At 39.4% G+C, this 23,795-nt stretch overlaps 1 protein-coding gene across 6 annotated transcripts in view; it reads right to left on the bottom strand.

The window, feature by feature from the left end:
* The window catches only part of LOC124136565 (complexin-like), a 305,393-nt gene that overhangs the window by 43,718 nt on the left and 237,880 nt on the right, over positions 1-23,795 (bottom strand). The window contains exon 1 of one of the 6 annotated variants that reach the window (XM_046502511.2): positions 20,229-20,501. The exons of 4 other annotated variants lie outside the window; for them this stretch is intronic. The gene's annotated coding sequence lies outside the window, so the exon portion shown is untranslated. Of the gene's footprint in view, positions 1-19,981; positions 20,070-20,228; positions 20,502-23,795 lie in introns of those variants that run through there. One more of the 6 variants, XM_046502513.2, reaches the window with a different exon arrangement.

The following is a 23,795-nucleotide window of genomic DNA, read 5'->3' on the forward strand; positions in this document are numbered from 1 at the left end:
CACAGGCCTTCGGCGTGATGAGTAAACTCTTTAACCACTAGGCTACCCCAGTGCCCTGTCTTGTGGTATGGGGGCGGTTGGGTAGCCTGGTGGTTAAAGCGTTCGCTCGTCACGCCGAAGACCCGGGTTCGATTCCCGACATGTGTACAATGTGTGAAACCCATTTCTTGTGTCCCCCGCCATGATATTGCTGGAATATTGCTAAAAGCGGCGTAAAACCATACTCACTCTCTCTTGTGGTATGAAGTTAATATGCAAAAGCCTATCATGCACAAGGGAGTAAGCAAAAATAAAAGAAATTTAGGTAAGATAACAAACATTCATTCAATGAAGCCTGTACATTCCAACTGAAAGGTGGTCTTATTAGGTGGTTCAAATAATAAATATTATCCTGCAGTGGCCAACCAATACACATTAAACATCTGACTACTGGTGAAGATCATGGCAATACCCTCTCACACAAAACCTGCATGTGTAAAGAGTGGTCCAAGTTAACCATCTGACTACTGGTGAAGATCGTGGCAATACCCTCTCACACAAAACCTGGATGTGTAAAGAGTGGTCCAAGTTAACCATCTGACTACTAGTGAAGATTGTGGCAATACACATAAAAACCTACAGAACAATTTATCAAGACTTGCATGTGACTCAAAATCAATACTGTTTCACGTAAATACGATGTAGCCTAGATACAGAAAGAACTGTAGCCAGCTATGAATTTATCAAAACCATTCTCCACGGAGCATGTGATCTCAATTACATACTGTTCTATGACCAAGAAAAATCACTCACACTGCTCACAAAAGCATCTTCAATCCTGTTAAAAGACTATATGAATCTTCTGCGACAGTATTTTTTAAAAGGAAACGAAATAATGTGACTAACCATTTTTCATTGTGTAATCATGATCTAAAATCCTGGCAAGATGCAAATAGACAGAGCCATAACACCCTGAATGGTTCCTTACAGAGTCTCTTTAAGTAATCCCTTTGAGATCTGATAGTGATAGAAAGTAGCCAAACATTACCGATGTCTCCAATCAATATACATTATCGGGAAAATTAATTACATTGATTTTTTTTCCAGCTGTACAATGCAGTAAAGATGTGCACAACGGTCAACATGTGTAGGAAGCTACGCGACGAGGACAATTAATGTCACAGAAAGCTGCCGCTAGCTTTTGTCCAGGATTTGACGTAATGCCACATCTATATGCCATTACATCTAAAGTAATTGAGTGACATGGGATTGAAGATGGATTTTTGAAAATCCAAAAAAAAGTGTTTTATAAAATGGAAATGATGAGAAACAAAGGATGAAGGGTCCTATTTGTGTTGGCTCTGTGATGGGAGGTTTATAGCTTTAAAGTAAATCTGCTTAGCTGTCATCTAGCTATTAAACTTCATTACCTGTGAAAACGGCAGTTTGAGTCAGGAATTTATGGGACTTCATGCCAGCAAACTCAGACATCTAAGTTGACAAAGAAATGCACACAAGTATTGATATACCATATTGGTGTTCAATACCAGCTATGCAATGATTGAATATTGAGTGAACATACTGACTTAAACAGAGGCTGTTCCAGGAAGCAACATGGAGTTGTAACAACTCTGACAGGCAATATAAAGGTTGTTCTGGGAGGCAGCATAGACAGAGTGCATGGAGGCAATATAAAGGCTGTTCTGAGTGGCAACATAGACAGAGTGCATGGAGGCAACATAAAGGCTGTTCTGAGTGGCAACATAGACAGAGTGCATGGAGGCAACATAAAGGTTGTTCTGGGAGGCAACATAAAGGTTGTTCTGGGAGGCAACATAAAGGTTGTTCTGGGAAGCAACATAAAGGTTGTTCTGGGAGGCAACATAGATGGTGTTCTGGGAGGCAACATAAAGGTTGTTCTGGGTGGCAACAAAGAGGTGTTCCAGGAAGCAACATGGAGTTGCAACAGTTCTGGGAGGCAATAGCTCTAAGATGAGACGAGGTGAGTGAATATATGGTGTAAGCAGCAATAATAATAAACTACATGATGACATCAGCCTGCCTCTAATCATGCCTATGGCAGGTAAACCAGTGGTCAATAGTATGAACATCAAACATTGAACAGAAAACTTTTGTCTCAATCAAAGTATTATGCAAATTCAACAGACATTTTGGCCATGAAGGCTCTTTTCTTCCCTCCAAAATACTTATAATTGATTGCTACCAATTGCTCCTTTCAAGCTAGGTCTATGTTGAAACAAGTTAAACAAACTGAAAATGTTTTCAAAACCTGAGAAGAATTCTAAATTTCAAGTAACCACTACAAAAACCATTACAAAATTGCCATAGCGAATTCAATTTGTTTGGAGCTGAAAGAAGGAAAAGAAAAACGTCCAAAACATGATTGTAGGAGAAAAAAGCTTGTCTACTACAAAGCCGATGTCAACTAATGTCATCAGTTCAGAGCGGCTACCTTCAAGAAGGACAAACTATTCCAACAGACATTTCAGTATGTCCACACAGTAAGCAAAGACACTGCTTTGAAGCTCTTGGTACCATAACAAGCAAACTGAATTATCTCTACCTCAACAAGTTGAATGTGCTGACCACTGGAGAATGAACAATCTGGCTGATAGATAAGACCAACGAATCAATAGACTCATGCCAGTTCCAAGCAGGCAACATAGTGGAAGTTATTCCGATCACAGACTAGCTTAGCATTCAAAGGTTCCCACACAAACTAATCATATCTATACCACTGTGTATTGACTGGTAGCTGGGAACTCCCCATGTAGGCTATCACAGCACACCAACTGATTGGCTGGATACCTGGTTGAATATTCCCACCAATTTTCTTGTGCATGTCGTTTTTCAACAATTTCATCGACACAGCCTTTGAGCGATCACAAGGTGCAGTGAGTCTGGTGTCCAGTGCTTCGCCTCCTGTCGATGTCTGTTCAATGCGTAACGACAGTGCCAATATTTGCCTTGGTGCGGAGGCAACCAGGCTGCCAACACTGAATGCCTTAAGGCTGGGAACTTCTGCATGGATGAAACACAATTCCTTTAAGTTTGAGGAACGGAACATGTTAACATAACTTCGTATGGCTAAATTCTGTGAAGGCATGTCAATTTATTTCTTTGACATCAGACGAGGTGGTCCATTTCAAATCCATTGATTTTTCGACTAAATTACACCTTCCTGGTAAAATGCAGTCGGTAGTCAACTCTTTTTTTATCTGTCTCAGGAATTGGGTTGATGCATATCGCTTTCACATGGTGAGAATATTAAAATTCATTTCATGCCCGAGAACTCATTTTCAGGAATATCATAAGAAATGAATTTGCGCTTGATTCAAGATTAGTCAAGCTTTCAAGGTATTCAGCAACGCCGATGCAGCAAAATAGCGTAAATTAGATGGAATCTATTTCCTCTCCCTTGCGAAGGCAATTTAGAAAGTTTGCTAGATTACCTCTGGATTCTGAAGGAGTGCTATCACGCCTTATCACGAGAGAAACTGTTCAGATGGAGCTTATAAATACATGATTTATCAAATTGCATGTCGCAATCAGTCTCCTTTAAATTTGACATTTGACCTTGACATTGGCATGGTAATTTAACCAATGAAAATAAGCATACAAGTACAATTCTCCAATACTAATATCAGTGCCAGCGGGAGAAAGCCATTTTCTTTCATATGGAATATACAGTAATGGCTGAAGATTTGGTATTAATAAATCTTCCACCATTCAGATGAAGATTGCAATATTCCACATAGGATCAGAATATTGCCTCAGAGGATACAATGAATAATGTCGTTTTTATTCACATTCCTCGACTACACTTCAATGTGATTATGCCGTCCTAGTTTTTAAGTAGATATTTTCAGAAATGGCAACACTTTATTATATACGACTCAACATTTGCAAAGGACCACACCTTTGACTCAAGATGACTATTGTGGTGCTTGGCAAATGTTGAGTAGCATACTGACATAGGACCATTTCATTCAGAGACAAATTTTTATCCTGAAATGTTGTTTTTGATAAGGTCACAATCTTTTTTACTTGCTTTACGGATCAGCCTTCTGTAAATTTTGTTGAAATGGAAACCTTTTTTTTAGAATTTGCTCTTTTTCTCATCCCGCCGATAAACTGATAGCATATTGCACCCAACAAATATTTTTTAAACAAGGACACACTGAAGTTGACATATATAAAACATCGGAATCAAAATAAAGTTTGTTGCTTTTCCTGAAATTGATAGGATGCATAGATGCACGACAGTTTTCCCGCTAGATTCGTCAGGTTTGCCATGGCTTAAAGCAACAGCTGTGTTGCAGGCTCTTCTCCCACATTAAACCATTCTGTTTATACCAGCCGAACTGTAGTGGAGCAGAAAACTATATTAAGAAAAAATGCTTTTCATTTCCCCCCACCTACTGACAGGAACTTCCTGTAAAAAATCTGTACAGCAAGTAAAAAAGGTATGACCTTACATGGGGAAAGCAAAAACAAGGATGGACAAGTTCAAACTCAAATATATTCATTTTCAGGCATTGATGTCTGCAACAATTTGTTGTAAGCAAACCCTGAACAACTACTCGAGCGAACTTGCTCTATGTACTAAACAACGCAGGTGAATTTAGCCCACACATTGGATGAAATTACACACTGTATTCAAACAATGATTTTTGCGCTTAATTTCTCTGCAAACAAGCATAAAAATAAAAAGCATTAGACCCATACCACCCTTTATAATAGTGCACTTTCTTTACTAATCCAAACATATTGCAAGGTTAATTGTAGCCAAGAAAAAAACACAGACACACCCATAAGTCTAATACACACAATGTAACTTAGCTCTCACAAATTTGTTTCCATACTTCATACTACTACTCTTAAATTTTCCCCATGGGAACACTAAATTAACAATTTCTTTAATGAACTGATATTTGAGATCAATTGAATTCAGGATCATGTAAGATGCTTACACAGGTCCAAATTAAACCATTGGATGAACCTCTTGACGAAGGCAGCCACCTTGAAAATGATCAATTTCATAGTACTAAGCTGGAAAACTAAATTTCCAGAAATAATCCTGTCCTGGAGAACAGTTTTGCAAGGACAGGTTGTGGGATCAGCACAGCTTTCGCTACAATGTTTCAGTTCACCAGGCCTTGACGTTCAGATTGGTCCTTGTGGCCGAATTGAAGCGACCGACATAGGTGTTCCAGCTGACATAATGGCATGGAGCACTTGTCTGAAAGTGGATGAGGACATTAGCGATGTGGGAGACTGATTGTATTGTTGTCTATTGCAGGGTACATTCCTGTCACTGTTGTCAAGGCTGCTGAGATAGTCTCATTTCATTAGCTGTCAGCTGAAGAGAACAGGAAGATTGTTCAACCTTGTCCCCGTTCTTCTCAACCGACAAAGAACAGGGAGATTGTTCAACCATGTCCCTGTTCTTCTCAACTGACAGAGAACAGGAAGATTGTTCAACCATGTCCCCGTTCTTCTCAACTGACAGAGAACAGGAAGATTGTTCAACCTTGTTCCTGTTCTTCTCAACTGACAGAGAACAGGAAGATTGTTCAACCTTGTCCCCGTTCTTCTCAACTGACAGAGAACAGGAAGATTGTTCAACCTTGTTCCTGTTCTTCTCAACTGACAGAGAACAGGAAGATTGTTCAACCATGTCCCCGTTCTTCTCAACTGACAGAGAACAGGAAGATTGTTCAACCTTGTCCCCGTTCTTCTCAACTGACAGAGAACAGGGAGATTGTTCAACAGCTGATGCTTTCAGGATGCTTGAAGCGATATGTAATCATGGTAACCAGATACACACGACTAGTGCCAGTTGTTAAGCCTGTATTATCAATTAACCTAGAAGATCCGATCGAGATTCTAATTCAAGATCAGAATAACGCTTTTTCAGATTTGCCCTCTTTATGTCATTGGAACAGTCATGATGATGATGATCAACTCAACTAATGGTCTGTAGATAATTTACTGACAAATTCAGGGCCATTTAGGATGCTAGTGCTGATGAAGACAAATGGTTCCTTGTGAAAAATCCTTCTAGGATGACATACTTGCATAAGATGAAGAACATTAACCTCATTCTGTAGCTTAAAAAAATGAGGTTCATCTCTCATTGTCAGTCTCTTAATGAAAATGGTGGCAAATTCTGGGCTGAATTCTATTTCTTGCCCAGATCTCTAGGGACGTTGTTGGGGGATCTAATGCTGAACATTGCTGACTGAACAACTCACAGGAGTGGAGGAAATGATTGGCAAATTGACTATGGATTTTGTGGATAATAGTTGACTTGGGTCACACACTGCAATGATGACTGATAAAATGATGACATCAAAGTGTGTCTGAAACAGCAGTTAGACATTAATTTGAAAGTTGTGTGTATACTGATGGCAGTCTGTGTGTATCTTTGACACCTTATATGGAGCCAATTTATGTAGATTTAGAATAGCATTAACACAAGCTGGAACAAGATATCTGAGGACACTGTTCCAGTTTCAGGTTTGAGAAAGACATTTACAAATTAAAACAAATAAATGCATTGAAGTTGACACTCATTTCATCCAGGTCACTCTGCCCCAAATCTTCACAAAACAAAAAGTACCAGCTTCCCTGCTTCTCACAACACAAAGGACCAGGAGATATAAGGAAGGCTTGAGAATAATTACTCACATATAGCCACAAAACTTTTAATTCAAAATCATCACATCCACTCACAACTCATCAATTCCACCAAATACACGCACTTGAAAACACTGGAGAAAATTTAATTACAAACTGAAATAAGAATAAAGCTGATTACCAGAACAATATGGATCTCCTTGTTTAACAACCTTGCTTTGAACGCTCCTGGGTACTGTGACATGCTTTTGTTATACAAAGTCACATTCTCTCAAGCTGTTTATACAGAAGAATCAAAACCTGTTCAAAGAAATTCTCCAAATCCCATTTTATTGCTTTGTTAGCAATCCGATTATATGCCCAGCAATCCGATTACGTGACTGCCAGTTAGCCTCCAGACCCGAAGAATATGCCACAGACGAGGCATAGACGTTTGACAATACAGCCACTGTCGACCATGAAGCAAGGTGAACTGGTCCGGAAAGTTGGCAAACATCCTGGCCTGTGGAGGGACTCGGAATGTTTCTGTTCTTTGACTGAACATTGATAAGTCTCAGCCAATTTAACTTTCATGACATGTGTTTTCAACATGTGAGTAATAACTCCCTGTTCAGTTCGACAGGGTTCTTGATGGTAGTAACTTTATTTTATGTTGTGTATTACTGCGTCATTCATTATTTGTGGTAAACTTATTGGTTGTTGAAGCATATCATTACATCACGTTTTTGTTCTCCCTGTTGGGCTATCTGTTTTCTCTAATCTCTGTCTACATTATCATCTCAACAGTCATCGTTCTTATCATTACATTGTCTCATCATCATCATCATCATCATCTTCATCTTATATTTGACAACACACTTCCATGCTTCATTTGCAATTCCTGCAAGTTCCCACTTTCCTCGAGCACATGTACCCTCTGCAGCTAAATACACAAATACCGTCTCTTTGTTCATTGATTGCAGCTGAATCTGATACTGACGGCTCAAAAAGAGTTCAAAGGATAAAATAATATTTGTGCATGCACATGTGGTTGGAAGAAAATCAGGCCAAGGGTTACTCCAGCCATGTTATGCTGCATGAACATTGTTGCACATGGCCATGTGTGTGTGTGGTGTGTGCGGCTGCTTGTACTAGTCTGGACTAATGCCGATTTTATAGTGCTAGCTCACTGATATACCATGCCACAGTTTAACATGAATACCCCACTCAGACACAGTATACTGACTCCGAGCCGACAAGTCCTTGTTTAAGCACCTTAATGTTGAGTGCCAGGCAGGGTAACAACAAGTACCATCTTTTAACGTCTTCTGGTATCACGCGGCTGGGGATCAAACCCCGGACCTTCTGCTCACCGGGAAAACGCTCTACCACTACACCACAGAGCGGGTCTCAACAATGAGTAACACAATATGGTTACGCTACACAACTGCCAGCTATAAGTAACACAATATGGTTACGCCACACAACTGCCAATTATAAGTAACACAATATGGTTACGCTACACAACTGTCAGATATAAGTAACACAATATGGTTACGCTACACAACTGCCAATTATAATTAACACAATATGGTTACGCCACACAACTGTCAGCTATAAGTAACACAATATAGTTACGCTACACAACTGTCAGCTATAAGTAAAACAATATGGTTACGCCACACAACTGTCAGCTATAAGTAACACAATATGGTTACGCCACACAACTGTCAGCTATAAGTAACACAATATGGTTACGCTACACAACTGTCAGCTATCAGTAACACAATATGGTTACGCTACACAACTGTCAGCTATCAGTAACACAATATGGTTACGCCACAAAACTGTCAGCTATAAGTAACACAATATGGTTACGCTACACAACTGTCAGCTATCAGTAACACAATATGGTTACGCCACACAACTGTCAGCTATAAGTAACACAATATGGTTATGCTACACAACTGTCAGCTATCAGTAACACAATATGGTTACGCTACACAACTGTCAGCTATCAGTAACACAATATGGTTACGCTACACAACTGTCAGCAATAAGTAACACAATATGGTTACGCCACACAACTGTCAGCTATAAGTAACACAATATGGTTACGCCACACAACTGTCAGCTATAAGTAACACAATATGGTTACGCTACACAACTGTCAGCTATAAGTAACACAATATGGTTATGCCACACAACTGTCAGCTATAAGTAACACAATATGGTTACGCCACACAACTGTCAGCTATAAGTAACACAATATGGTTATGCTACACAACTGTCAGCTATAAGTAACACAATATGGTTATGCTACACAACTGTCAGCTATAAGTAACACAATATGGTTACGCCACACAACTGTCAGCTATAAGTAACACAATATGGTTACGCTACACAACTGTCAGCTATCAGTAACACAATATGGTTACGCTACACAACTGTCAGCTATAAGTAACACAATATGGTTACGCTACACAACTGCCAGCTATAAGTAACACAATATGGTTACGCTACACAACTGTCAGCTATCAGTAACACAATATGGTTACGCTACACAACTGTCAGCTATAAGTAACACAATATGGTTACGCCACACAACTGTCAGCTATAAGTAACACAATATGGTTACGCTACACAACTGTCAGCTATCAGTAACACAATATGGTTACGCTACACAACTGTCAGCTATAAGTAACACAATATGGTTACGCTACACAACTGTCAGCTATCAGTAACACAATATGGTTATGCTACACAACTGTCAGCTATAAGTAACACAATATGGTTACGCTACACAACTGTCAGCTATAAGTAACACAATATGGTTACGCTACACAACTGTCAGCTATCAGTAACACAATATGGTTACGCTACACAACTGTCAGCTATCAGTAACACAATATGGTTACGCCACACAACTGTCAGCAATAAGTAACACAATATGGTTACGCTACACAACTGTCAGCTATCAGTAACACAATATGGTTACGCTACACAACTGTCAGCTATAAGTAACACAATATGGTTACGCCACACAACTGTCAGCTATAAGTAACACAATATGGTTACGCTACACAACTGTCAGCTATCAGTAACACAATATGGTTACGCTACACAACTGTCAGCTATAAGTAACACAATATGGTTACGCTACACAACTGTCAGCTATAAGTAACACAATATGGTTACGCTACACAACTGTCAGCTATCAGTAACACAATATGGTTACGCTACACAACTGTCAGCTATAAGTAACACAATATGGTTATGCTACACAACTGTCAGCTATAAGTAACACAATATGGTTACGCCACACAACTGTCAGCTATAAGTAACACAATATGGTTACGCTACACAACTGTCAGCTATAAGTAACACAATATGGTTACGCCACACAACTGTCAGCAATAAGTAACACAATATGGTTACGCTACACAACTGTCAGCTATCAGTAACACAATATGGTTACGCTACACAACTGTCAGCTATAAGTAAAACAATATGGTTACGCCACAAAACTGTCAGCTATAAGTAACACAATATGGTTACGCCACACAACTGTCAGCTATAAGTAACACAATATGGTTATGCTACACAACTGTCAGCTATAAGTAACACAATATGGTTACGCCACACAACTGTCAGCTATAAGTAACACAATATGGTTACGCCACACAACTGTCAGCTATAAGTAACACAATATGGTTACGCCACAAAACTGTCAGCTATAAGTAACACAATATGGTTACGCCACACAACTGTCAGCTATAAGTAACACAATATGGTTACGCCACACAACTGTCAGCTATAAGTAACACAATATGGTTACGCCACACAACTGTCAGCTATAAGTAACACAATATGGTTACGCTACACAACTGTCAGCTATAAGTAACACAATATGGTTACGCCACACAACTGTCAGCTATAAGTAACACAATATGGTTACGCTACACAAGTGTCAGCTATAAGTAACACAATATGGTTACGCCACACAACTGTCAGCTATAAGTAACACAATACAGCCATTAGGACATGTTGTGCTCTTTTCTGTCTTTCTTTCTTCCATGAAGCCAAACAGATCACACTGTGATAGTGATCATCTGGCCTCATCTTCCCCATTCGTTGATGTACAGGCCTCTAAAGACTCACAAAACATCACATCAAATATTCCTCACTTGCTCTCTCTAGCCATTGTAATGACCTTCCTGTTCTCGAAGGTAGAGAGCTAGGTCAGAGATCACGCTGACGCAGGCTACACGCAACCTAGCATGCAACCTTGGTACTCTCTCACGTTAACAGTTTTGATGGACACAAATTATTTTTTAACACTTCAGATGCTGTGTAGTGCTTCAGATGCAGATTATGGTCAAATGTCATGGGAAATTTTATAGGCTGCTTGTTCATGGTTGCATGCGACCAAAGAGAACAGGGACTGTTTTTTTGTATTAAGGTGTTGGAGCTATATGCACAGATGTGACATAAAGACAGTGGTAAAAAATTGCATAAATACGGATACTGTAATGCTGACACTGACACTAATACCAGGGAGTTGAGTGAGTGAGTGAGTGAGTGGGTGGGTGGGTGATTGAGTGAGTGAGTGAGTGAGTGAGTGAGTGAGTGAGTGAGTGAGTGAGTGAGTGAGTGGGTGGGTGTGAGTGTGAGTGAGTGAGTGAGTTTTCTAATTCAAATAATTATATTGTTATTTAATTAACAAATTAATAAAACAAGCTTGATGTAGGTGGAAAGCCTAAAGTTACTTTTTGAAAGAATAACATATTCTAAGGGTCATGACTGCTCATCATCATAATCTGTTCAAAGATCTTGTTTTATATTTTTTAAATAATTTGTTCAGAAAAGACAAAAACAAATTATTTGGCCTTAGACCTTTCAACCAAAAAAATGCCAGACAGAGAACAAATATGTGTGTCTTGAAACAGTGACTACAAAAAATAGTGTCACCACCCTCTACTCTAGAATGTAAAATGGTTGGTCTCCTAATGAGAGCCACTTGTCTTGTAGTCCTGCACATAAATTTCTTCGTAAAAAAGTTTCAAAGTTGTCAGTTTGATGCTTCTCTTGACGCTTCTCGCAACAAGCCCCGTCAACTTGAGGTAAGTCCGACGGACAGCATGCCATCCAGCTTGTTAACTGATTGCACAACTCAAAACAAAAACCCCATTAAGCTGACAAGTATCAGATTTCTGGCTTCTATTCCCACAAAAATTCAAACATGACGTCTGGGACTAACAAGGATCTGTGATGCTTGTTAAAATTTCCTAATCCTCTTATCTCTGATGAATTCTTTGATGTTTCCTTGACCTTGAGAATAAGTATGTCTGAATGCGCTATACACATAATGTTAACATGACAGCCTTAAAGATTCTCCTCTCAGTATCAGAGTAATGTCTGTTGTCATTAGCAAAAAATAGATTTTTTGCTTTGAAATTCGCAAAAGTCTACAGTACATACATTATGTAACTTTGTACATACAAGATAAGAATTAACATACTATAAGCAGTTAAATTTTATGAGATGACTCATATCTGTCCTGGATTTGAAAAAAGTAAAGACTTATGGTCCATCTTGCTAGGAGTATGGGGGGTCGGGCATCCTAATGGTTAAAGCGTTTGCTCGTCACGCCGAAGACCCAGGTTCTATTCCCGACATGGGTCAATGTGTGAAGCCCATTTCTGGTGTCCCCCGCCTTGATATTGCTAAAAACGGCGTAAAACCATACTCACTCACTCACTCCTCGGAGTACAGCAAGGCAAGACGTGAATACAGTTACACAGTGAACAGAATATATTTGCCAAAATTTCCCTTTAAGTTATTACATCATACACAACAGTTAATATTTGCCAGATTATCTTACAAAAGAAAAACCTAGGATCATGAACCCAAGTCTTGGTATTATGAGACAGAGTGAGTGACATTTTAAATAATTATTCCCTTATAGCCGGATTACTGGTACGTTAGGTAAAACTATTCATTTTATGTTAGAAAAATTACTGAAACCATGACAATTATCATACAAGATGAAAACATTTCATAGAATATAAAAATATTTACCCAAATACCCTACATTGCAGCATGTCAATGATAATACTGCCCTACATTGCAGCATGCCAATAACAATACTACCATACATTGCAGCATGTCAATAACAATACTACCCTACATTGCAGCATTTCAATAACAATATTACCCTACATTGCAGGTCAATAACAATACTACCCTTCATTGCAGCTTGTCAATAATAACACTACCCTACATTGCAGCATGCAAATAACAATACTACCATACATTGCAGCATGTCAATAATAATACTACCATACATTGCAGCATGTCAATAACAATACTACCCTACATTGCAGCATGTCAATAACAATACTACCCTACATTGCAGCATGTCAATAACAATGCTACCCTATATTGCAGCATGTCAATAATAACACTACCCTACATTGCAGCATGTCAATAACAATACTACCATACATTGCAGCATGTCAATAACAATACTACCCTACATTGCAGCATGTCAATAATAATACTACCCTTCATTGCAGCATGGCAATAACAATACTACCCTACACTGCAGCATGTCAATAACAATACTACCCTACATTGCAGCATGTCAATAACAATACTACCCTACATTGCAGCATGTCAATAATAACACTACCCTACATTGCAGCATGTCAATAACAATACTACCCTACATTGCAGCATGTCAATAACAATACTACCCTACATTGCAGCATGTCAATAACAATACTTCCCTACATTGCAGCATGTCAATAACAATACTACCCTACATTGCAGCTTGTCAATAATAACACTACCGGTACCCTACATTGCAGCATGTCAATAATAATACTACCCTTCATTGCAGCATGTCAATAACAATACTACCCTACATTGCAGCATGTCAATAACAATACTACCCTATATTGCAGCATGTCAATAATAACACTACCGGTACCCTACATTGCAGCATGTCAATAATAATACTACCCTACATTGCAGCATGTCAATAACAATACTACCATACATTGCAGCATGTCAATAACAATACTACCCTATATTGCAGCATGGCAATAATAACACTACCGGTACCCTACATTGCAGCATGTCAATAATAATACTACCCTACATTGCAGCATGTCAATAACAATACTACCATACATTGCAGCATGTCAATAACAATACTACCCTACATTGCAGCATGTCAATAACAATACTACCCTACATTGCAGCATGTCAATAACAATACTACCCTACATTGCAGCATGTCAATAATAACACTACCCTACATTGCAGCATGTCAATAACAATACTACCCTACATTGCAGCATGTCAATAACAATACTACCCTACATTGCAGCATGTCAATAACAATACTTCCCTACATTGCAGCATGTCAATAACAATACTACCCTACATTGCAGCTTGTCAATAATAACACTACCGGTACCCTACATTGCAGCATGTCAATAATAATACTACCCTTCATTGCAGCATGTCAATAACAATACTACCCTACATTGCAGCATGTCAATAACAATACTACCCTATATTGCAGCATGTCAATAATAACACTACCGGTACCCTACATTGCAGCATGTCAATAATAATACTACCCTACATTGCAGCATGTCAATAACAATACTACCATACATTGCAGCATGTCAATAACAATACTACCCTATATTGCAGCATGGCAATAATAACACTACCGGTACCCTACATTGCAGCATGTCAATAATAATACTACCCTACATTGCAGCATGTCAATAACAATACTACCATACATTGCAGCATGTCAATAACAATACTACCCTACATTGCAGCATGTCAATAACAATACTACCCTACATTGCAGCATGTCAATAACAATACTACCCTACATTGCAGCATGTCAACAACAATACTACCCTACATTGCAGCATGTCAATAATAATACGACCCTTCATTGCAGCATGTCAACAACAATACTACCCTACATTGCAGCATGTCAATAATAATACGACCCTACATTGAAGCATGTCAATAACAATACTACCATACATTGAAGCATCTACAACAGAATGGGATTAGATAACCATTCATAAACTCAAAGCTAATTACATATGATAGAAATACTTCAAGGATGCTGAAAAACTTACCAAGCCTAGAACTCAAAGTAATCCGTAGAACGTAGGGCCAGCGCACGAGAACTCAGAGTGAGGTCAAGTTGCCGCCACTTGTCATAATATGGAGTCTGTACTGTATTCCCAATCAATACAATACAAATTGAGTTGAGCTGTTCAATGCCTCTGATTGCTCCAAACAATCTACGACTCAAATGCTCAATCAAACCACATGCCAATTTTTTGTCATCGCTGTCAATACAGCTTACGACATGCAATAATTTTCCAGCCGTTAGGTAATGCAGAAATTGACGAAGTCAGCTGTCATTAGCTCCGTGTTAGTGGTTTGCAGCAGTAGATGACAAAGGCTTCACAGTAAACATCTGGCTTGAAAAGAGGTGTTAATTTAACAGTATTTCCAGCGTAGGTGTGTATCACACTGGACATACAGGAGAGTGTAGGCAAGAGAAATCTCAGCTGTTGCCTGAGGAACAATTTCGAATTGATGCTGTATTCAATAAACAGATGTTTACCTAACGATAATCCATACTGTAGATATAATTGAAATATTCAGCCATTGTGTTCTCAAAAGCCTTTGAAGAGATGTGTGAAGTGAAACTTCTCTAACGTATATTATCTGTTTACACAATCAGTTTGATATTTACTGGTGGAAGTGGGCAAAATTTACACAATAAAATAATAAAATGGGATAATATGAATTTGTGAAAAACAAAACAACATAAAGCAACATAAAGTGAAGGGGTCATCATCATTATCATCATCATCATCATCATCACTGCAATCATCATCATCATCATCATCATCACTGCAATCATCATCATCACTGCAATCATCATCACTGCAATCATCATCACTGCAATCATCATCATCATCATCATCATCATCATCATCACTGCAATCATCATCATCATCATCACTGCAATCATCATCATCATCATCACTGCAATCATCATCATCATCATCACTACAATCATCATCATCACTACAATCATCATCATCATCATCACTGCAATCATCATCATCATCACTGCAATCATCATCATCATCATCATCATCATCATCACCACCACCATCATCATAATCACCGCCATCATCATAATTACCATCATAATCACATCATCATCATCATCATCACGATCTCGATGAAGTACATATGTTTATGTGTTTATAAGTTTACATAACATTCACGCCAAAGATAATCTAAGCATTCCAAATTAAATCTATTCAAGACACAAAACATACTTGAGCTCAGGAGTTATATATAAATTGGTCACTGACGGTATGACCTATTGTTATCCTAACTTCAGCGAAACATTTGTCACACTTGCCTGGACCATGCATATTCCTTCTTGATTCATCATCTTGGTTGTATAACGGAGTGACATGCACTTACTCAAGACATGAACAACAAGATATCAGGAACTTGTGATCAACAGTGCTATTTCTATGTGTTGCCTATCATCAGCTATTTAACATATGCGACACCCCCCCGCCTGCCTGACAGTCCGAGACAGTCTATTTTGCATTGTTGTTATTTTCTGAGAACTAACAAAAACTGTACTATGCTTATGTTTACTCGTTTCTTACTTTTGTTCGTTAGTCTATAAATTCTGGACTACCAACATTTTATCTAATTTGCCAGTCTGGTTGTCTGACTGAAATATTTGGGAATTATATATACTGCCATCACACTTTATGAACAGTCGTATCCACGACAATGTCATCTTAAACTTCCTCATCAAACTAAATTTACCTGCCCAGGTATATTGAAATCACCTGATCAACAATCTGGCCACACAAGCGTATATATCCTATAAATGCATGACCACCTCTGAATGTCTGAGTGATATTTTTCATGGCGTTTCTTCTCCCACCAAATCTTTGCTTCAGTAAACACATATAGTTGAATTGTGGTTGGTTGAGCTGAATGACTTTTTTCAATCCAGTAGTTATCACATGCTTAGCCTGGCTGAGTTAACAAGGATCACAGCCATGGAGACCCTCAATGTGTGCACTCTTCTGATACAAATGTGCCATAGCTGATCAATGAATGTGGCCGGTGACACTACACTGACACCAAGTAGTGTTGTTGTGTCAGGTTACTGTAGTGAGTGAGTGAGTGAGTGAGGTTTTACGCCGCTTTTAGCAATATTCCAGCAAAATTATGGCTGGGGACACCAGAAATCGGCTTCACACATTGTACCCATGTCGGGAATCGAACCCAGGTCTTCGGCGCGACGAGCGAACGCTTTAACCACTAGGCTACCCGACCGCCCGGGCGTCAGGTTACTGTAGGTTCCTAAAGACAGGGGGCGGTCGGGGAGCCTAGTGGTTAAAGCGTTTCGCTCGTCACACCGAAGACCCGGGTTCGATTCCCGACATGGGTACAATGTGTGAAGCCCATTTCTGGTGTCCCCCGCCGTGATATTGCTGGAACATTGCTAAAAGCGGCGTAAAACCATATTCACTCACTCCTAAAGACAGACTCAGGCAAGTTTGTTTGTTTCATTTTTAATGCCCAACTCAATATTCCAGCAAGACGATAGCGGTCTGTAAATAATAGAGTCTGGACCAGACAATCCAGTGATTGACATCATGAGCATCGATTCACGTAATTGGAATATGGTCAAGCATCATATGAACAAGCATAGTGTCCTCTTACAACAAGCATAGTGTCCTCTTACAACAAGCATAGTGTCCTCTTACAACAAGCATAGTGTCCTCTTACAACAAGCATAGGTTGCTGAAGACTTATTCTACCCCGGATCTTCACGGTTTACTCAGGCATGTGTTTCATTGCACTATAAGACAACATGTGGGCAAAAAAAATCTGGGTCAAACTATTGTGCACGCTGTGTAATGCCACGCTCAGCAATATTACAGCCAAGACCTGTAAATGATCAATCCTGGACCAAACAATCCAGTGATTGATATTATGAGCAACAATTCACGCTGTGGGATACGATTACATGCTATCAACCAAGTCACTGAGCTTGACCACCTGATCCTTTAAGTCCTCTTACGACCAGTATAGGATGCTGGGGACCTCTTCCAACATGGATTTCTCAAAGGACAAAGTATTCTGTATTTAGGAACATGTTTTAGAGAGAGAATCTATCTTATCATTAGTTACATTCACTTCACAGTGCAAAGGTAGACACACCAGTGGTAAATTGGGGAACAAGGATCAAAACATTATCAAAGGTGATATTGTTCTTACATAATTAAGTACTAACAAAAAACTACAAAAAACGTTTCTTTTTCTCGAAAAGCAGTCAATTTTATGATTCCGACTGTATCATAAGCATGTGCTCATGGATCACCATCAAATAGTGATGCCATCGGGTGTTCGTGAAAAGGTGAGCGTATCCAGCCCCACTGGTGGCACTCATCACAAACACATGCAAAGGCAAATCAATTTTAAACTAATCATACTCGACAGTTAGAGTCTTTACTGACTAGGTTCAGACAAGAAACTATACTTACATACAGACAGCATCCATCATAATCGGCAAGTCTAAAATAACATCAGCCGTATGTTAGGTGTGGGAGGAAATGCTGCTATGAAGAGTATTCCAGTTACATCACAGTGTCAGACTGACGTGGGAGGAAGGCCTGAAGTGATGCTGGTCTCAGATGATTACAACTTTGGTGAAACCCACGAGCATGGGTTTGGTGCTGACAGACCAACAGGGATTCAAATTATCCAAGAACGTCTACCAGTCTGAATAGTGATAACATAAATACCCCCCAAAATATTTGAAATTCTACTACCCTTAGGATATTCAAATGAAAACTTGAAAATAGGCTGAGCTTATGAAAAAGCCTGTATTGAATTTCTGGAAAAGTAGATGCTTTTGGAATAGCACAACCAAGAGAGAGAACTTATGTTGGAGTCAAAGTCGGGTATATTAGTGTGCCCTGCTCACCTTTTGCCTTGTTCTTTTAAAACACGGAAAAAATTAGCAGGGCTCACTGATAATCCCGACTTTGACTCCAACATATTTCTAAGCTCAAAACATGAAAAAGCAATATTTTCTCAGAAAACCCACTTATCTAAATCCTACTTTGCACAGCACCTTCCCTTATTGGTATAAAAACTGCACCCCAGTTGGAAAAAAATCTATGCAGTAGTTTTCAAGTTATAGGTTGTAAACACAAAATATCCTCGGGAGGACAGACAGACAGAATTCCTTGGTATAACTATATACCTTTTAGGTCGGGGGTATAATAAAACATTCCAAGTAAAGCATTTCAGTGACAGCACTCCTGCACAAAAGTAACACGTAAAATAAAAGCGAACAAACACTTCATAAGAAATCTTTGCCAAAAACAGCATCCATTGTACAATTCCGACTATCATGAGCATGTTCTTATGAATCACTATCAAATAGTGATGATACCAGGTGTTCGCTAAAGGTGAGCATATCCTGCCCTACAGGTGGTACACATCACAAACACATGCAAAGGCAAGTCAACTGTTCACCTGAAAAACACACGGGAACATATATATGGTATAAGTCAAAATAGGGAATTGCATCGGACATCGTTTTTGTCCCTGATGCATCAAATTTGAAAATGTCATTCACATGTCTACCATCAAACCTTCTGAAAGCTTTACTGAAAGCTTGAATGTTGTAGCCTTGATCAAACAGAGGATGGGTGAGGCCCAAACAAAAATCACATGGGTGACAACGTGAAACATACTGCACCATCCATATCACAGCTTTACCCCCCATTATTGTAATGTTACGTAAAAAAAACATTCAAACCAAGAAATATCAGCACTCAAGCAGACAGAGAATATTGAGCCTCACAATGATCAAAGCATGTCACACCATCACAAGAGTTACACACTACTAATCAAAGAATGCATGCACATAAAACAAAGGCATAAAGATCGAACGTTTCACAAATCCTTAAAAAGGAAACTTGATCCCAAAAGACTGTTATAATGAATTCAGCTTATTGCCAAAGTTTCAGGATCACATTTGCAGCGATTCTACAAATACTCCACCCTGTCATATCATTACCCTTTACACAACGCCAAGAAACATCAAAGCGACCTTCTACAGCCACAATCAATTGGGAAATCCCCCTAATTTAGGTCACGCTGCCAGGCATTCTAAACCAGAATCTTACGCTACAACCGCTATAACTGACTAACTGCAAGCATCCAGTTCAATAACATCACATACCAAACACATGCTGAGTCTTCTCTAGCGATAGGTGTTGTCCTACAGTCTTAAACACAGTTTCTGCAGCAACTGTTCCAGCCAACTGATTCCTCCCCAATTGATCTGACGGAGTACTGCAAACATTCGTTTGTCTGTAGTGGAAGAGACTGCCTCGGTGTAATCAATGCCATTCACCAAGGCTGATCAATAGAGTTTTGCTCCCAAAGATGAAAACAGGGAACTAGCACAACCAAAACGACTTTCCTACCTTTAACGACGAGGAACAATCGGTCAAAAGTACGTCCACCACCGGAGCAAGCAACCTCGTCTACGGTGACAGTTGAGAGTCTGCTTGTGTCTCTGTGGTCATAGCCACTCTGGTCTCATTGTGATGGTAATAAATTCCCAGAAGGTTGCATGCCATGTAACCATGCACATACACAGGCTCTAATGACTGGAGACACAATTGAAGACCTTCTAATTAAGCATTCATCAGTGACAGACAGGTGCCTTTAACAATCGATATAGAGTCCTTCGTCCTTCACATGTGTTGTAATCATCACATGGGGAGCTTTCAAGTCCAATCCGTGGGATCTTGTGGAGATCTGCTAAATCCTTCACACCGTAACTGGAATCTCGGTTTCCTTCGACATGTATTCATTACAGAACTGTATTGGATCAGGGTCTCTGTAATGATGTGGAGATCTGCTAGCCTCTGTCTCTGCAGGGTCTTTGTGTTGAAAGTTTAATGCCTCTAGTAGTATAGGTTCTATATGTACTGGTTCTAGCTAACAATAGCTTGCTGCAGAAACTGGGTACTTTCACCACAGTGTCTGGTGATCTGTCACGACAGGCTCCATCAGAATAAACATATTATTCTCAAGGAGTCTCAACCTTGAATTAATGCATTATGTATTTAGAAATGCATGCTCATTTGTAGGTTGTTTTGCTCCTAAACTGAAATGTGAAATCTCATGGGAAATTTGAATTTAGAATAATAAATATGTAATAAACTAAACCTGATGTTTGTCAAAGGATTCGATAAAACCAATGCCTTTTCTGGTAAATCCTGTTATTTTCTTATCTAATATCAAATTCTTTTCAGAATAAATGCAAAAATACGTGCATACCACTGGTTGTGACAAATCAAATATTTTTTTTATACATCGGAGAAGGTAATGTTTCCTTGTTATGTATAATACTAGTATATAAATTCTAAAATCTAAACTTACAGTTATGTTCTACCATCATCCAGAATTAATGAGTGCTCAAGAGAATGGGTGAGTGAGTGAGTGAATCGGCATCAGCCCGGACTAGTACAAGCAGCCACACACACACACGTGCATGCACCGCTATGTAAGTGCAATAATCTTGGACGTGACGTTAAACTCCATTTCACCTCACCTCACCTCAGCTTAACAAACCACCACTCAAACCTCTGAATTAACATGTCGATCAACTTAAGCAACATTTGGCCATTTCCAGAAACCAATCTTCGATTAGGGCCACGGGTGTCCCAGTCATCTAAGGTGCTGCAATTTGCTGTGAAGAGTTGCGTCCATTGGGGACGCCAGAAACATACGATTGTGGGTTTGATTCACAGATCACTTTGATTATGTTTCCAGCACCATACCCATGTTCGTGAGTTTCACCAAAGTGGTAACCGTCTGAGACCTGCATCACCTCGAGCTTTCTTCCCACATTAAGCTGACAAGCAGTGATATAACTGGAATACTGCTTAAAGTGGCGTTATACTCAACTCACTCACTCACAAACCCCATCTTCGAATATCCAGTATATTCTATTCTCATTCGATTTTGATACCCCCTGGACCTATTCGCCGCCATTGCCACCTTTTGGAAGTGCTATCACCACCTCACTCCTGTCTCTGACTTTACACAGAACTACTCTCACTTCTGAAAGTAATTTGATTGCAAGGCTTTTTTTAACATCACGCTTTTCGAATCCGACTCAACACAAATATATCGCTGGGAAAGGACCAGTGCCCTTTTCCACAAAACCATCTTAGCGCTAAGGTGATCGTAACTCCTATACTTTAACACTGGCTTATGATAGTCGTAGCGCTTAGATCGCTTTGTGGAACAGAGCCCAGGGTATTTATTGTAATACAATGTTCATATAATCCCCTGGATAATCGAGGATGATAGAAATTGAGCCGTCACAATATCTGATTTTGACCTGCGCTACAGATAGCATATCACATCAACGCTTCCAAGAATAAGAGTATATGGTGGTCGAGGCTGTGGTCAGATTTAATTAATTCTGCCTGCATTATTTGTGGGGATGTGTTGGTGGTTGTGGCAGATCAGATAGTAGGTAATCAGTCATAGTGATACCATTGTGAATAGGAGGTGTGATAGGTTGGAATGCAATGCTGCATCAGGGCCAAATCAGATGCTTATACATGTCCAGGGCAGAACCTGGAGACCAATTTGAGAGGCTCTACCATTCCCTGGCTCCCCTGGGACACAAACATGATACCAACTGCTGGACATATATTATTGATAACGGAATTGATTTTGAAGTTGAGTTGGAAAATACTTTGATGTTATTAAAAGTGAAACTGTAAACCAGCAGATTATATAACGTACCTCACCACATTGGGGAGGCCTGACCTCCATCACAGGGTCTGTTTAAGGCTGCAGTGAAATCAATTGTGCTGAGCAACGTGAAGTGTAATTAAATGAAGTACTTTCCTAATCAAATGTGGCACAAGTTCGAGCAGAAGAAAGCTACTGATTTACATGTTGATGATTGATGATGATGATCATGATGATCATGATGATGAAGATGATTATTATATAAATTACTTGCCGGTATTATATGTAGCAATTTCGGCTGGCCTGTCCCTTTTGGGGACTCATGTGTGTGAATAGGGTACATATATCTATTGTGAGTTCTAGTATTCATAGAATTTCTGTTTTTGTATTTATAGGATTTCTATTTTCGTCGAGATATATGATTTCATGTTTATCTTTGGCTGCTCTGTTTATATACGTTCGAGTAGCTGTCCATCTCTCAGAAATAGAGTTAGGTCTTCGCTATTGCATCTTTTGGCTTTGGGAGATCGATGACATAGCGGATCTAACTGCAATTCTTGTTTCAACCAAACCCGGGCTGGGTCATGGTCTTGACATTCCAGAAACAAATGAACAACGGATTCAGGCTGAGTGCAAGATGGACATACCTTGTCATACTCATAGTTCTTTTGGTGACTAGGCTGTGAGATGGCTATTTCAACTGTGAAAATTGATTGGTCAGAGACGTCAAAATATACTGTGTACACAAAACCAGGTTGTTGTAATCAACACTGTGTGAGTAATGAAGTGGTGAAGGACATGGCATTGTAATCAGTTGTCAGTAATCAGTGTGGGCCATCATGTGCCCAGCAGGAAGTGTGAAATACCTGCAACTTATTGTCCAGATGCATGATGGGCCTGTGTTATGATGGCAAGAACGGTTAAACAAGATTACATGTGTATCACACAGTAGCTCCAGACACACAATCAGCTTCATTCAGACAGTCACACTGTTTTTGTGAGTTCACTGAGTTGTAAATTACACTTCCTAAAAATGAATAGGGTGCTTCCACACAAGGATAGCAGTTTACATGTTAAGAACACCAGACACTGGCAAGTTTGTACATACTGACTTTCAATTGAAACAAAACGCTTTGCCTTAATGTAGCACCAGCATTAACCCTTGCCTAAATGTAGCACCAGTATTAACGCTTGCCTTAATGTAGCACCAGCATTAACCCTTGCCTAAATGTAGCACCAGTATTAACCCTTGCCTTAATGTAGCACCAGCATTA

This window comes from Haliotis rufescens, unplaced genomic scaffold (assembly GCF_023055435.1).
Source record: "Haliotis rufescens isolate VD_foot unplaced genomic scaffold, xgHalRufe1.0.p SCAF_12, whole genome shotgun sequence".
Taxonomy (NCBI): domain Eukaryota; kingdom Metazoa; phylum Mollusca; class Gastropoda; order Lepetellida; family Haliotidae; genus Haliotis; species Haliotis rufescens.